Source organism: Centropristis striata, chromosome 11 (assembly GCF_030273125.1).
Source record: "Centropristis striata isolate RG_2023a ecotype Rhode Island chromosome 11, C.striata_1.0, whole genome shotgun sequence".
NCBI classification, from domain to species: domain Eukaryota; kingdom Metazoa; phylum Chordata; class Actinopteri; order Perciformes; family Serranidae; genus Centropristis; species Centropristis striata.
In genome coordinates, this window is record NC_081527.1 from 8,735,180 (window position 1) to 8,750,443 (window position 15,264).

The following is a 15,264-nucleotide window of genomic DNA, read 5'->3' on the forward strand; positions in this document are numbered from 1 at the left end:
ACACACTGAAGATCTTGTCAGGATGGATGTTTTTCTGTGCAGCAGTGACAGACATGATATACAATTTGTGAGGCTTTATTTCCGAAAGTGGAGAGGCATGGCTGAAGCTGCGGTTCCCTCCTGTCCTGCATTTACTGTCTTCAATTTGGCCCTCTCTGATGCATCGCTTTACAGAGCATCAGGGAAACCCATTTCTCTCTCTTTCGCTGGATTCATTTGACACTTTTGTGTGTGTGTGTGTGTGTGTGTGTGTGTGTGTGTCTCTGTGTGTCTGTGTGTGTGTGTCTGGGGATTTTGTGCATTGAGATTTGCCACACACACCCACACCCCACACTGAAAACACACACACACACACACACACACACACATACACAGAGGCGTGCGGTGTGAAATGCATCTGTACATATACACAAACACACCCCTCAATGCAGTGCAGTAAATACAATGATTGTATTTTTTGCCTCTATTTTCTCCAGGGTGGTGACAAGTCTTTTTTCCACTCACATGGTTGAAATGAAATCCAATTATATCTCTAATGGCTCTCCAACTCTTCTTCTGCTTTGAAGGAGTCAGCTTGCTTGAGTCACCACTGTTGGACCCAAATGTGCTCAGTAAATCAGTGATGCGCAATGGTGCAAATGTGCAATGGAGACAGATGTAGTGTGTGTGTGTGTGTGTGTGTGTGTGTGTGTGTGTGTGGTCCTATAGACTCTTATTTTAGGCCGCCAGGAAGTGACTGAACTCCCATCAAACTTTGTTACTAAGTGTGTCACATGTTACGACGGCGTCTGTCTATTTGCATATTTTAATTAAATAGCCAGAATTTAGAATTAATCACTTCCTAAATTTATGGGGTAATTATATGGTGTTTGTCCTTGACTTGGCAGCGTCACCCACCCATGAATAAATTCATCATGGCACACAAAGTTACGCTGACACCTGCAAACTTTGTTTCCTCCACTTACCCCTCAATTACCCTCTTTTACTTTCTTTTCTGACACAATAAATCACATACTGTCACATTGTCTTTGTCATCGGGCCCCTGTGACAATTTGATCACAGCGATGTGTGGGTGGAAAGAGCGCGTACAATACGTGCTTGTGTGTGTGTGACGGGGTTCCTAAATACTCAGTGCACTCGCTGGAATAAAGGGCCTCTTTGACAAACCGGACATGAGCGGGGAGTCATGCGTTTCCATGGTACCCGGAGAAGCTGCTGTGTGCTTAGAGTTGCTGATTGGGCAAAGACAGTGCCACATCACTGTTTTCACATGTGTAGCAGATTATTCAGACTTACATCACCAGGAGATGAGTGATGGGCCTGTTTGTCAATTTACCAGATAAGTGATTAAAAACATCTTTGGATGAGATTATTTTTCAGAAAAAATGACATAAGTTATATGTTAGCATTAGAGGTGTGAATCAGCAGAGGCCCCACGATACGATTTTATCCCGATACTTGAGTCACAATCATAGACTGTATATAAATAATGGACGTAGTCAACGTGACGTCACCCATTGCTTTGTGACCCGTTGGAAGCATCGAGTTCATCGTTACACTCTTCGCCATCTTGCGTTGCCATCTTGTTTCCGATACAGGAAGCAGACCATATTTGGACTGTGGAGGAGCGAGAGGGATCTGATCACTGACTACAGCCTCTCTACACCTCAACCTGACTGAGAGAAGCTGCTGCTAATTCATGTTAGCATTAACTGGAGCATTAACTGGGATGTTAGTTTTGGCTAGCAAAAAAACTAAAACCTCAGAAAACTGAACAGCGACTCCTTGGAGCGTCTGTTAGTCCAACCAAACGCTGAACAAGACATTTTTACTGAACAAAACGTTCAAATAAACTGTCATTAAGTGAAGATACAGTGTGAAAGGGTCAACGTCCTTTTTTATATCTATATAACTTTATATATAACGTTTTATATAACTTCATTGACACGTTGCTGCTGATAGCTAGCTTGAAGCTGATAGCTAGTTACAAACACTAGTTAACAGCAAAAGGACTGCACAGACTTAGAGTTGACCTAAAATTTAATTCAGAAATCTTTTACATTGCTAAAATTATTTGGCTTAACTCTAACTCTCGTTTTGTGTTGATTTTGGCGACCCATGTGGTCATAACGGTCATGTTTCCATGAGCACCATCACCGTCTAGTAAATATCTTGATCTGGTTAGCACATGCATTTGTTTTGGACACAAGTGAAAGAAGGTTAAGAGGTTGTGTTTTTACAGTGGTTTGTCTGTCAGCAAGGTTTCTCTGGAAAAAAATAGTCCAGTTTTCATGAAACTTGATGAAAGTGTGTTGCATGAGCCGAGAAAGAAGCCATTAAATGTTAGAGTGGATCTGAACCAGGGGGCAGATGCATAAAGTTTTTTGGCTTTCCACGATAAATAACTGTAATATGAAGATCTCGAAACAAAGTAAACTTTGACATTTTACAACTAAGGGCATAATACATATCTGTCCAGGATGAAGAGGCCCAAGTCAGGATCAGTCTTGAATTCTTTCAAATCCTGCAATCTTCTCCATCTGTTGAATGACCGACCAAGGTTGACTTGTGTTTTCAGCTGTGCTTTATCACTGTCCCTTTAAGCTGTTTTTGTTCTTTAGTCAATTCTTCTCTTTTTCTCTTGGCCGTTCCTGTCCCAGTATCAGCCATAACTACAAAACAAAAACATCAAAATTAACTGGCTAACGTGCAACTCACTGTCAAAATCTTAGGAACATACAAACACAGGCTCTTCAGGTCTGCGTGCTGTTTTGTTTTGTCTGGTTTTGCAGGGAATCTAACCCGGGGACAGGCATTAAAAATTAGTATATAGAAAATGGCTATGTTCACGCTGATGGTCTCATTATTTTATGTAGGTCATATAGAGGCATCAATATTAAACTGAGGCTGTTTCATAACCAGTTAAAAACTCTTTGTTGCTAACTTAATATTATGGAAATCTGCATGTGGGCTCATATAGCGTCATCAAACGATAAGAATGTAGCATGAATGCAGGATCTAAAAAGATGCAAATGGTCGGTGGAGTTTGCCAAATTTCCACAACAGACAATAATCAAGATGTTCAGACCACAAATAACTGGCAGAAGATGTCTGTACGCTATCCTGTACCCAAATAGTGTACAGATGCAATGTAACCACATTGTGTTAGCGCTTCTAATTAAGAATGCCAGCTCAGCAGATGGAGAGAAATCCATTTCCTTTTTTCTCCCAAAATTAAAACTGGCACCTGTCATTGTCCATCTGTTTTATTTCCTGTTATTATGATTAAATATCAGCAGTTAATAAACAGTCACACCCTGAGCTTAAGCTTCCACTGTGTGTGTCGTCGATGCTGAGGTTCGACTGAGTGAATCAATCCTACACAATCATTTTAAACTGTTGGAGTGCAAAGTTGACATTTTGTATGTAGCTTTATAGGAATGGTGCATTTACACTTGGCCAGTGGTGGAAGAAGTTTTCAGATATCTAACTTAAGTAAAAGTACTAATACCACACTGTGAAATTACTCCACTACAAGTAAAAGTCCTGCATTCAAAACTTACTGAAGTAAAAGTACAAAAGTATCAGCATCAAAATGTACTTAAAGTATCAAAAGTAAAAGAATGGACCCATTTAGATTTATATAAGCAGTGTTTAAGTTTTGTAAATAGAGGGCTCATTCTAACTTAATATATTTTCATGAATCATTTTAAATTGATCTTTTTTTTATGTTAAATCTCCTGAAAAGTAACTAAAGCTGTCAGCTAAATGTAGTGGAGTAAAAAGTACAATATTTACCTCAAAATGTAGTGGAGTAGAAGTATAAAGTTACATAAAATGGAAATGCTCAATTAAAATACAAGTACCTCAAAATTGTACTAAAGTGCAGTACTTGAGTAAATGTACTTAGTCGTGGCTGTCAGGTCAGAATGTCTCCAGTTAAAAAAAAAGATCTGCAGTACAACAGCATCTTCAATGTTACAGTATGTCATCAGACTACTTAATATACTGTTATGTAGTTTAATTACAAGAAAATATGCATAATCACTTTAAATGTATCATGTTTTTTATGTTAAATCTCCTGAAAAGTAACTAAAGATGTCAGCTAAATGTAGTGGAGTAAAAAGTACAATATTTACTTCAAAATGTAGTAGAGTTTAAGTATAAAGTTACATAAAATGGAAATACTCAAGTAAAGTACAACTACCTCAAAACTGAACTTAAGTACAGTACTTAAGTAAATGTACTTTGTCATGGCTGTCAGGTCAGAATGTCTTCATTTTTTTTTTAAAGATCTGCAGTACAACAGCATCTTTAATGTTACAGTATGTCATCAGACTACTTAATATACTGTTATGTAGTTTAATTACAAGAAAATATGCATAATCACTTAAAATGTATCATGTTTTTTATGTTAAATCTCCTGAAAAGTAACTAAAGATGTCAGCTAAATGTAGTGGAGTAAAAAGTACAATATTTACCTCAAAATGTAGTGGAGTAGAAGTATAAAGTTACATAAAATGGAAATGCTCAATTAAAATACAAGCACCTCAAAATTGTACTAAAGTACAGTTCTTGAGTAAATGTACTTAGTTACACTTTGCAGACGTCACAGTTTACTGCTGATGTTTTTTTGAAAAAACTATTGTGACATTCAGGCACATTCAAAAAAATCCAAGGTCAGTAGTGAGCAGAGGTCCTATTTTTTGAGTGAGTGTTTTAAAAAGAAGAATCTGCATCCCAGCTTCCATGGTCTGATTATCTCGTGTTTTATGAGCAAGATTTTCTCCAGACCTTTTATGACCTTGACAAGACAGCTGGTCGGGATACATGAGATTAATGAGCTGCTGTTGTGGGTTTTAGACTCAGACAAGACACAACAATGGCAGAGAGCAGCACACACAAAGCTGAGCGCACGGCACAATGCACACACATGTTTGAAAACCCGTCTGAGCATCAGAACTACATATGTTCAGAAACCTGCAACCCCTCTTGCCTTTGCGTTGATTTTGCATGTAATTGCACCGCGCAATTCCCATTTGGTGGGAACACATGACTCGGAGAACTGAAGTCGTGATAATTACCTGTTTCCTGTAATCCCCTTTCTCATCAAACATGGTTATTTGATGCACTGTTAGTATAAAAACATTGATTACTGCAGGTTTATTGTGCACACTTACTGTTCCTCAGCACTCATGTGTCAATCATCTACACGTGACGGTGTAGCTCGAACAAGTCGCTTATCTCCCTCGGTAAAAAGTGAGGTGTATTACTTTACCACAGGTGCTCAGCGCTCTGTCCCCTGAGGAGTATGGCCTCCAGACCTGCAGGTGTCTGAGTACATTATGATTAGCCATGCTACAGGAAATGAAGAGGCCTGGATGAGACTGATAAAAGGAGAGGAACTTTTCAGCAGCCGGGGTCAAGGGTCACGTGTCATTTATCGATGTCAGGCTTCTCGCCGCTGTCGCTCTCTGAATACTGATCGCTGGCACGCTGATACGACAACATGATTAGACTTGATTAAAACAGTCCATTAGCATAGAACTCAATGTAGCACAATACTGAGAAAACAGCCCTCTCTCCTGGAGAACACGCTCCTTCTGTGGCTGTTTTCTTGTGTCAACAATCCAGCTGAATGGCCTAATCAGTGGTCAAGTCTTTAGCAAGCAAACACTGTTGCAAATCAGCATCACTGTGTGCAGTAAGCATGTTTTCTGACACTGGAGAACATGTGTTGTGATCCCAAAGCTGCTACTCTGTCATTGTAACCAGGAACTAGTTATTGATCAGCTTTCACTCCAAGGTTTTGCAGAGGAGGGGGGGGCTCCAGTTAACCACCTCTCCCTTGGGAGATGACTAATCATTCACCAGGGTGCTGCGATGAGAATTTTGACTCCGATAATCTCTGGATTGAATGGAGATTAACCGCCATGTGGGGTGATGACTCTCCTCTTTGTCTTTTTTGTCTGGATGTGGATCTGCTCGCCTTATCTTATCGCTCTGCCTCATTTCTCCGGGCAGTTCCCCGCCGTTATCAACACAGCTCCATCTACATGGAAATCAAAGCCTTTGCAGAAGTGGAATACGATTAGGGAGGAGGAGAAAAGTCTAATCTCCCCCTCGCTTGATTCGTGCTAATAACGCACCGTGGCAACCTATGAAGAGCCTGAACCACAACACAACACAACACTGTTAATGTTAAAGGTGGATGGATGGATGAACAAGGTGGCACAGCAGCAATGTGTTCATGTGTAACTCATGAAACATTTCATCTGTGAGGCTTCTTTTTGTCTGTGGGCCTTGAAAATGAGGATTAACTCTTGCTTCACAGGACCCAGCTGCCTGATACTGACCTCCTTTGTTTTTTTAATGACCAAAGAGTAGATGCCTGTGTGCATGTGTATGTGTGTTTGTGTGTGTGTTTGTGCACAGTAGCAGGGGTGGCCGCTAAAGGGAGGGCGGGTTACAGAGGGGATTAGAACCCACACAGCAGCCTCCCTAGTAAACAAAAGTACATGGCACTGTACAGTGTGTGTGTGTGTGTGTGTGTGTGTGTGTGTGTGTGTGTGTGTATAAATGTATAACATGCTGGTGACACCAGACAAAAAGAGGAAGACTGAGTCCATCTGTGAAAGCAGCGGGATTAAGCTGTGCTCAAGCCAAGAGCTACACGTCAATCAACCGCTAAGTGTACGTGCGAGTGTGTGTAATTCTGCCAGTGTGTGTGTGTGTGTGTGTGTGTTGCAACTATACACCCACACACACACACACACACAGCTCTCGTCCGGCAGTGGGGGGAGGGGGGACCCCAACACTGTTGTTTTCATTTGTAATCTGTGGGATGGAGAGAGAAAGCCAGCGATGCATCAATCACACTCAGCGGCTGCAACACAATATAAAAAATGAAAAGAAACTTCTTCTTTTTTTTAATAGTCTGTGAGATCTTTTCACACCAAAGCATGAATCCGACATGACTGACATCTTTTTGTAATCTAGTATGAAATAACTGCTTTTAAACAACTAAATTATTGACGTTTAAGAGGGAACAAAAAATATTTCATGGCTACTTTTATCTGCAGGAATGTCCCAGACAGTCTCGTGCACGCCCCCACTACACATGGGCCACCCCCCACCCCCACCCCCGCCTCCTACTGGGTGCTGTCTCTTTGAGGAGCTTGTTGTCACGCTGTCAGGACCCCCAACTGTTCCCCCATAATGCACCAGCACTTCTGTACAGCACCCCGTGGGGGCCAGTCTGAAGCCACTGGTGTGCAGGCTGCAGCCGTACACAAAGGTCAAGGCCGCCATACAGTAGGTGTGTGTGCGTAAAGAAGGGGGGGGGGGGCTTGACCTGGATGTAGTAGCCCACTCTAGGTGGGGGGTCATTATGCCCCCACGTGCCGTGTACCAGTGATTGAAGCTGGCTCGCTCCCCTACACCTTTCACCCCTGGCTGGAGGGGGGAAATTGAAATCAATACGGCCTATGATGAGGGGGCCGGAGTGGGATGGGGGGTGAGGGAAGAGGCAGGAGAGCTTGACGGATGGCTGGTTAAAGGGGGCCGATCAATTACCCTGATGGATTGCTATTTGGGGATTTTAAAAAATGAGACGGGTTCTTTTGTATTGTCCACTGAAGTAGAAGGAACGGTTCCACCGCAGTTTGCGTAACATCCCGCGAAGCTGGAATGAATATCACTCACTTACATCTTTGTTGTGGTGAGAAGTGGCAACTGGTCCCTCCTCCTCTAGTTCCCAATCCTTTATTTTTCAAAAAATGTTTAATCCCCTCCGTCCCCTCCCCCCTCTCCCTCCACACATTCTCCCTCCAACGGATCCCCCCTCTCTCTCTACATTATTCTCCGTGCATTTTAATTTTTTTTTTCTGTCACCGGGGGCCCACTTTCCCCGCCCACTCTCCTCATTTTCGCCCGAGTCTAGAATAGTGGAGCCAAGAAATAGTTAATCTCTCCGGCTGCTGCTATGATTGGCCGCTGTATGCAGCCCTCAGCCTCCTTGAATGAGAAACAGGGGTAACCAGGCAACTTCAGAGCTGGAGAGAGGGGAGAGAGAGAGAGAGAAAAAAAAGAAAAGAAGATAGAGCTTTACGGGATCTTAGAATTGTGGAAGAATTTTGAACATGTAAAAAGCGAGGCAATGTGATTTCACCTTGTGTGTCCGGGAAATGGAATTAACAAATGGATTTTCTTAAACACCCTCTCTCCCTCTCTCTCTCTCTCTTCCTCTCTCTCTCTCTCATTGGGGGGAAAATAGAGCGCTCAAATGAAGGGGACACAGATGTGGATTAAAACGCATAAATGGGACACTCCAGAGAAGCATCCGCTGAGAAAAGGTGAGTGGCATCTCAGTTCTGAGCTTCTCTATTAACGGGAGTGTTTTAAACTGTGAAAGTGTAGAGCTGTTTAAGGATGCGAGGCAGCTCCGCGACATGTCAAGATTTATGGATAGGATGCGTTGGCCGCTGAATGGAAATGGGTTGCGGAACAGTTGCGCTATGGATGACTGAGAAACAGTCACATATGTGATGAAAATGAAACAAATGAGATGAGAGATGAGCTCGTGTGGAGGATCATCGATGCTGCTCGGTGGATGTGAATGTGGAGTCCTTTAAAGCGCAAACGCCGGTCGCCTGTCAAATAACCTGCTGTCCCATATTGAATTGCGCACAAATTTGGAAATGTGGTTTGGAAATGATTTCGATGCGTGACTTTCACATGTAGGTTATGTTGCTTTATAGGATGTCAAGTATGAGGAAAAGCTGTTCCAGCCACGTCTCTGCCCCCCCTCCCTCCACAAATATTCAAATGTCCTGCTGCAACAGCAGTAAGTCATCTTCAAACGACTGCGTGTTAACCGGCTCTGATGCTGAGTGAATGAGTGAATGATGACGCATATGTTCATAAATGTATTGATCGCTGCTCAGAAACGGTTAGAAAATGCTCAGCGGGCTGCATTGAAGGGGGGATGAGTACCTGTGGATGGATGGATGGATGGATGGAGGGCTGGATGGGAGCGCGCATGCAGCGCAGCGGCACCGGGCTGACCGGCAGCGCTGAGCCCAAGTCTGCCTCCAACAAGCGCATAGGCCTGTAGAGGAGTGAGTCCTGTGGTCTTCATTCACGCTCATGTGTCACTGTGGGGATAGAAACACTCCCGCCAGCGCTAATTGTGGGACTGTTTAGGGGCGGGGGGGCGTCTACATTGCGTCAGGTCGTGCAGTTGCGCCCACATTTGGATTTTCCTGATGAGAGATGGATGGATATCATAGGCCAGTGTTTGGCTGGTTTTACATGGAATGCACTTGAATTCAACTTTTTATAGTCTGTGAGGATTTTTGGTTTCTAAATATCTATATATTTATCCACATTGGCTCTTTCATGTTATTTGAGGTCTGGTTTCGTAATAAAAGTGGGGGAAAAAATAGGAGGTATGCTTTGCAAATACTTGCTTGTAAGACTAACGTGCAGGGGCATATGAGGGGGAGGGCATGGGTGGCACTGGCCCTTACTGAAATACGATTGCCCCCCCCAAAACGCCATTGGACAACAGTACCAGGGGTTATTCCAGGTCTTGTGCAGTGCCACTTATTATGTAATTCCAGCCCGGACTCACTCCCAAATCGTCAGATACGCTATGTCAAGGCCCTCAGTGTCTGAAAAGGGCACACAAAGCAACCCTTTATCGTCTGTGAAAGACGCACCAGGCTTCCCATTAACTGTAAACCCATCCGTGGCAATATTAGACACTTAGAGTAACAGATGTTAGGCCTGTATAAAGAGCGCAAAGGTCCGTTGAGGATGAATGGGAGGGGCGATGGATGGGTCAAACAAACCCCAGACTTTGACCCAGTGTTTGTGTCTCGTGTGAAACTGGGACTCAGTGTTATTTGGAGTGAACCTGTGTTACTGTGTCCAGGAGTTAATTGCAGAAGTACTTGTTGTTAAGCCCAACCCTGTTCTTTTACCCAAACCTCAAGGCATTGTTTCCTGTGAACATGGATATTCATTTTTTAAATGGCCATGAGAAAACCTTCATATCTGACAAGTTGGGATGGCAATGTCATACCACCTGTATGAGATCACAGCCCACAATTGTCAACACTGCATTTATTTCTGATAGGATGTCCTGTTTTACCATGGGCCCCACTTGACTGGTTCTTGGTCCCACCCATGCCAAGACATTTTTAAAAGATCCTGTAATTGCCGCTGCTGATGGTGAACCACTGAATTACCATCTGCATGACTAGTGAAGTGTTTAACCCTTCCTTTCTTTGATTGTCAATCATTTTAACCTCTTAAGAAATCAAATCCCCCTTGGGTAAAGCTGAATCTGAGCCAACTTGACCAGTTCAACTGCACAATTCAGTACTGGACCATATGTCTGTCATGATGCCCCGTGTTTTCTGCTTGAGTGCTCATGTAAGAGCAGGCCTCGATGGAGAATGGCCTTGACTATTACTGTTGAAAAGCAGCAAGAAAACAGCTAGCAGCTATAAAAACAAGCTGCTGGTGAAATAACGAAGCTCGCCTACATCTTATTGGCTCAAGCGACCGCGAGTCATGTTTATGTTGCGGCTCGGCGGGATGTAAGCAAAGGTCGGCGTTAGCGTTTTGGCATCGGTGCCAAAGTTCATCTTCGACTTCTGCCAATCGGCCAAACTGCCTATAGTAATCTCCTTACAGAGGATGTTCTGCAACAGATCCTAAGCTGCACTCACTGGCTCGATTGTAGGACACATGTGTTGCACACACACACATGCACACATACAGTGCAATTTCCAGTTGTTATCCCAAGACAGTTTTCTGCAGCCCAGTGTGAGTTGTGGGGCTTAAGATGGAGCTGAACAAAACACTAGAGAGCATTAACTTCTCCAGTAAGGGCTTCTTTGTTGGGTCTCCCAGTGGAATCAAGACACTTAATTTAGCTCCTGACAGCAAAAGCAGCGGGTGGATATGTGAGCTATATCTTATCCGATTAAGACCATAATGCCTTTTCCCCTTTTGCAATTATTGTAAAATGGTGAAAGTGGTTTGGTTATTTATTTTTCATGTTATCTCGGCACAATTACAACAAAGCAGGAGCAACATTTGGGCTGGTTGTTGTTTTGCACTCCTGAAATCCTTGGGGTTGTCTCGCCCATTTGCCTCCGTGTTACCTCTTGCCTTTTGTCTCGCTGAAAGCCTGGTGCGTTATCACATTTGTTGTTTCCCTTCATATTGCACTGGCATTACCTCAACTTGAACTCCCTAAAGATTTCCCAAGTGCTCAGAGATAATGCATCTAACGAACAGGGGGTTACGCCGACATCAATGTAGAGTTTCAGCATTAGACACACGATTGCTGGAGTGGCCTAAATCTTTCATAAAAGTAGTTTTTAATGAGCGTGCAAGATTGTGTCTGAGTTCTCATTTTGCTGGTGGCTTTATCACATCCAGTCTACTCATTAATGAAGACGTGGCCCCTGGCAGAGGCAGGTCAGAGGTGAGCACGGTCGCCTCAGTCGAACAAAAAAAGGAAGATTGCTCAGATAGCGGTGTGTGTGGGATGCTGAATGATGCATATGCTCTGTTGGGGGTGTAATCAACATGACAGGTGCATCTGAAGTTGAGAGTGCAACGGGAGCGTGGTGGCTACCGAATGTGTTACAAGCAAAGACTCAAACTAGAAGCTGGAGAAGTGTCAGATGTGTAGTTTAAAGGAATAGTTTGAAATCTTGGGAAATCCTTTATTTGGATAAGAACATCCAGCAAAATCAAAGTGTTAAAACAACAACAGTTTGTTGTTTTATGGTTGGTATGTGCCAGATTATTTCTACATGAATGTATAAGACACAAAAAACGTACACACGCATTTTCCCACACATAAACTGACATTTATTTGGGTAAAATATATATAGAGGAATACATCATATCTCTTCCTCTTATGATTCATACATGGAAAAAATTATAAGACCACGCTTTTACTTCAATTTCTTGTTCATTTTAATGCCTGTTTCAACTAAAGGTACATTTGTTTGGACAAATAGAATGATACCAACAAAAAAAGGTCATAAGAGCTTAATTTAAGAGCTGGTATCCAGACATTTTTCATGGTTTTCTAGATAATAACCAAAATCATTATCAAGAAAACCATAGAAAATGTCCAGATATCAGCGCTTAAATTAAACTTTGATGAGCTATTTTTGTTGTTATCATTATACTTATCCAAGCAAATATACCTTTAGTTGTACCAGGCCTTAAAATGAACAATAAACTGAAGAAAACAAGGGTAGTTTAATAATTTTTTCCGTGACTGTAGATAGACTGTCACCAAATATCAGTATATTTTATGTATATACAGTATATTTCAACATGCTTAACTGATTGGCAAGGAATTTGACTTACTAGAGCCCTACTTCATGACTCCTCGTGGTTATGCTTATAGAATGATGGAGGGCAAACTTGGAGAAGAAGAATAAATTCATAAGGGGGAAATGATGTAGAGCAGGGGAAGGCAAATTAGAGAGACTATGTTTTTTAAGTTTTCTATTAAGTTAATTCACACCAATTGAACATATTTGAGCGGGGCATAGTTTCATCCTTCTTTTAACCATTTTAACCCCAGCTGCAAGTTACAAGTTGCAGTCAGTGTGTGTGTGTGTGTGTGTGTGTGTGTGTGTGTGTGTGTTAAAAGGAACACTAAGCTAAGACTTTATGCACTTTGTTGTAAATCGTATCGTAGATGATTGTCTTGCACTGTATCAAGTAGTTCCAGCAGAGTTTGGCCCTTGGAGTTTCTGCTGGTTGCCGTGCAACTGGTCCTAGCCAGGAAATAGTCTGGCACATAACCCCGTAAAACAGTCAATTTAACACTTTAGTTGTAGTTTGTAAAGGTTAAACAAATGAGCTAGTGTTAATTAGTGAGCTTTAGAGGCACTGGTAGGCTGATTTTGTTACCTTTGGACAGAGCCAGGCTCACTGTTTCCAGTCTTTATCTTTAACTTTAGACTTGACAGTGCTATCGATATTCTCATATAACTCTCAGCAAGAAAGTGAATAAGTATATCTCCCAAAATGTGATTATATTCTTCAAACATCTTCCAGGAGAATCCTCCTGCAAAGAATAAAATAGTTTATTTTGACAAAGCTCAAACAGGACGCTGTAATGGAAACAATCCTCACTTACGATGTCTCTCACTGACATCACTAACCGGTTTCGAAAAAAAATATGAGACCTGAAATTGGAAAATCTTTGAATGAACAATTCCCTTCCAATGTGTTTGTGCAGGACATGTTTCTGTAGCAAGATTGGAAATAGGCCCACACTTTTAAAACTGAATACAGCCCCCAGAAGATTGGAAGATATTATCTTGCATGGTTTTTTCCCCACATTATAATGAGGCTGTAAAACGCAACTCTATTTCCGTCCATATCTTGTTACATATGAATTCATTATTTTTTTTCCAATATCCATTTAGACATTATGCAAGTAAATGTGACCATTCTGTTTACAAAAGCATCAAACTGTATCAAAGTAAACTGCAGTTACTATTATTGAATTATACGTTGAAATGAGAAAAGTGCAAATTATCTGAAGAAGAAGAAGAAGAATTGTTGCTAATGGCAGTCAAAGCTAAATTAATGTTTCCATCACTTCAAAAGTAATTCATTCAATTATAGATATATATGTAAATTGTGCAAAAACAGCAGTCAGGCACCATTGACTACAAGTGTTTTACCACGGTTATGTCCCTTATCGCCCCGACCCTGTTGAGTTGACAATGAGGCCGTGAACTCGCCACCATACAGAGTGTTACTGGAATCAAATGGGCCAGTGAATTGCCAGCCCGTCACACAGTTATTTCCATTGTGTGGAGCCGGGAAGCTAGTAATCCTTGTGCCTTGACCTGTAACATCTGGTGAGTGAGTGAAGTGTTCAGCGTCCGCCTGCCTCCGACGTTCAGCCGGAGCAGCCGTCAATGCCCGCTTCGCTTCCAGAGGAGCGGGCATCTTCAATGCATCAATGACACCAGCCATCACAAGGGACGTGTAGCATGCCAAACCAGTGATTCATTAGGACTCAATTAGCTGGGAGGCATGGGGCGCCCTGCCATATGCCTCTAGGTTCTACGGCAATCTGTACCCACTCCCCACCACTGTACTCTCAACTGTCTTTGGCACTGTACGGCCTGTACATGTGTGTTGCGTCGGTGGCGTACAGTAGCGGCACAAGGCGACAGTCTGCTCCGTCTTCTTTGTACTATTAAAACAAGTCGGTAGTAGAGATTTAGCAGCTCTGTCTCCAGCCACCCAGCTTCCCCGAGCTGGAAATGAGTCACAATGACCTTCAGCTCAACTCATGTTGCGCCAGTTGGCTCCGTATGAAATGCTCATCCATCTACTGAAGTATGAGGCTGCGGAGCTCCAGATACTGTAAATCTTAGGAGGTAAGAAAGGCCCCCGCTCGATATCGACTTTGCCTCGCTTGCCAAGAAGCGCGTGTGCTGCCGACAAGATCTATCCGCCCTCAAATCTAGTTTGTCTTCTTATCTGTGCCAAGGTAAAGGACCCTCTCACCCCGTCCTCCGTGCCCCCGCCGCCACATCCAACTCTTCCACCACCCAAATTTAATGAAATTAGATTAGAGCCGTCTTAAAGAGAACAAGGGCAATGAACACGGCAAGCTGCAGAAATGTGATGTGAAATGATGGGATGTGGCATTCACACACTATGTCCATACGTGTGAGCCAGCGTATGAAATGTATGTGTCAATAATTGACATTCACACATATTTTTTTAAAGGTCAGAACTACTCAATTGGAAATAAGGATTGTTGACTTAAATCCCCACCTCTGTCACCTGTATTGTAAGGTCAGCAGGTGGAGAAAAAATGTATGAATTACACCCAGTTTGTTGTTAGGCAGCGCCCTCTAGAGGCAGCAGTTATTATAACAGAAGCCAAGGCGGAAGTGAACAGAGACCTTTTGTGTATAGCTCAGTCCTGGTAGGTAGGGGTGAGTAGCCTTTTTGTTTGGGAAACCTTTTCTCCTGTTCTGCATTAGGGAGGCAAGTAAGATCCCTGTATTTTCTTTTATAATTTTATTTGTGGTTAGGTAAGTTAGTTGCAATTATCGCTCTATGGTTCGCATTATGATTATGTCTTAAAATAGATTTAATTAACATTAATAAACAGACATTTTATAATTATTTTCTTTTTTGGAAGTTTTTGGGGTTTGTTTCCTTTAGGCAACATTGTACCATAAC

At 42.4% G+C, this 15,264-nt stretch overlaps 1 protein-coding gene across 1 annotated transcript in view; it reads left to right on the plus strand.

The window, feature by feature from the left end:
- The window catches only part of LOC131979796 (disabled homolog 1-like), an 86,925-nt gene that overhangs the window by 12,501 nt on the left and 59,160 nt on the right, over positions 1-15,264 (plus strand). The window contains exon 2 of the mRNA XM_059343827.1: positions 8,276-8,354. The gene's annotated coding sequence lies outside the window, so the exon portion shown is untranslated. The remainder of the gene's footprint in view (positions 1-8,275; positions 8,355-15,264) is intronic.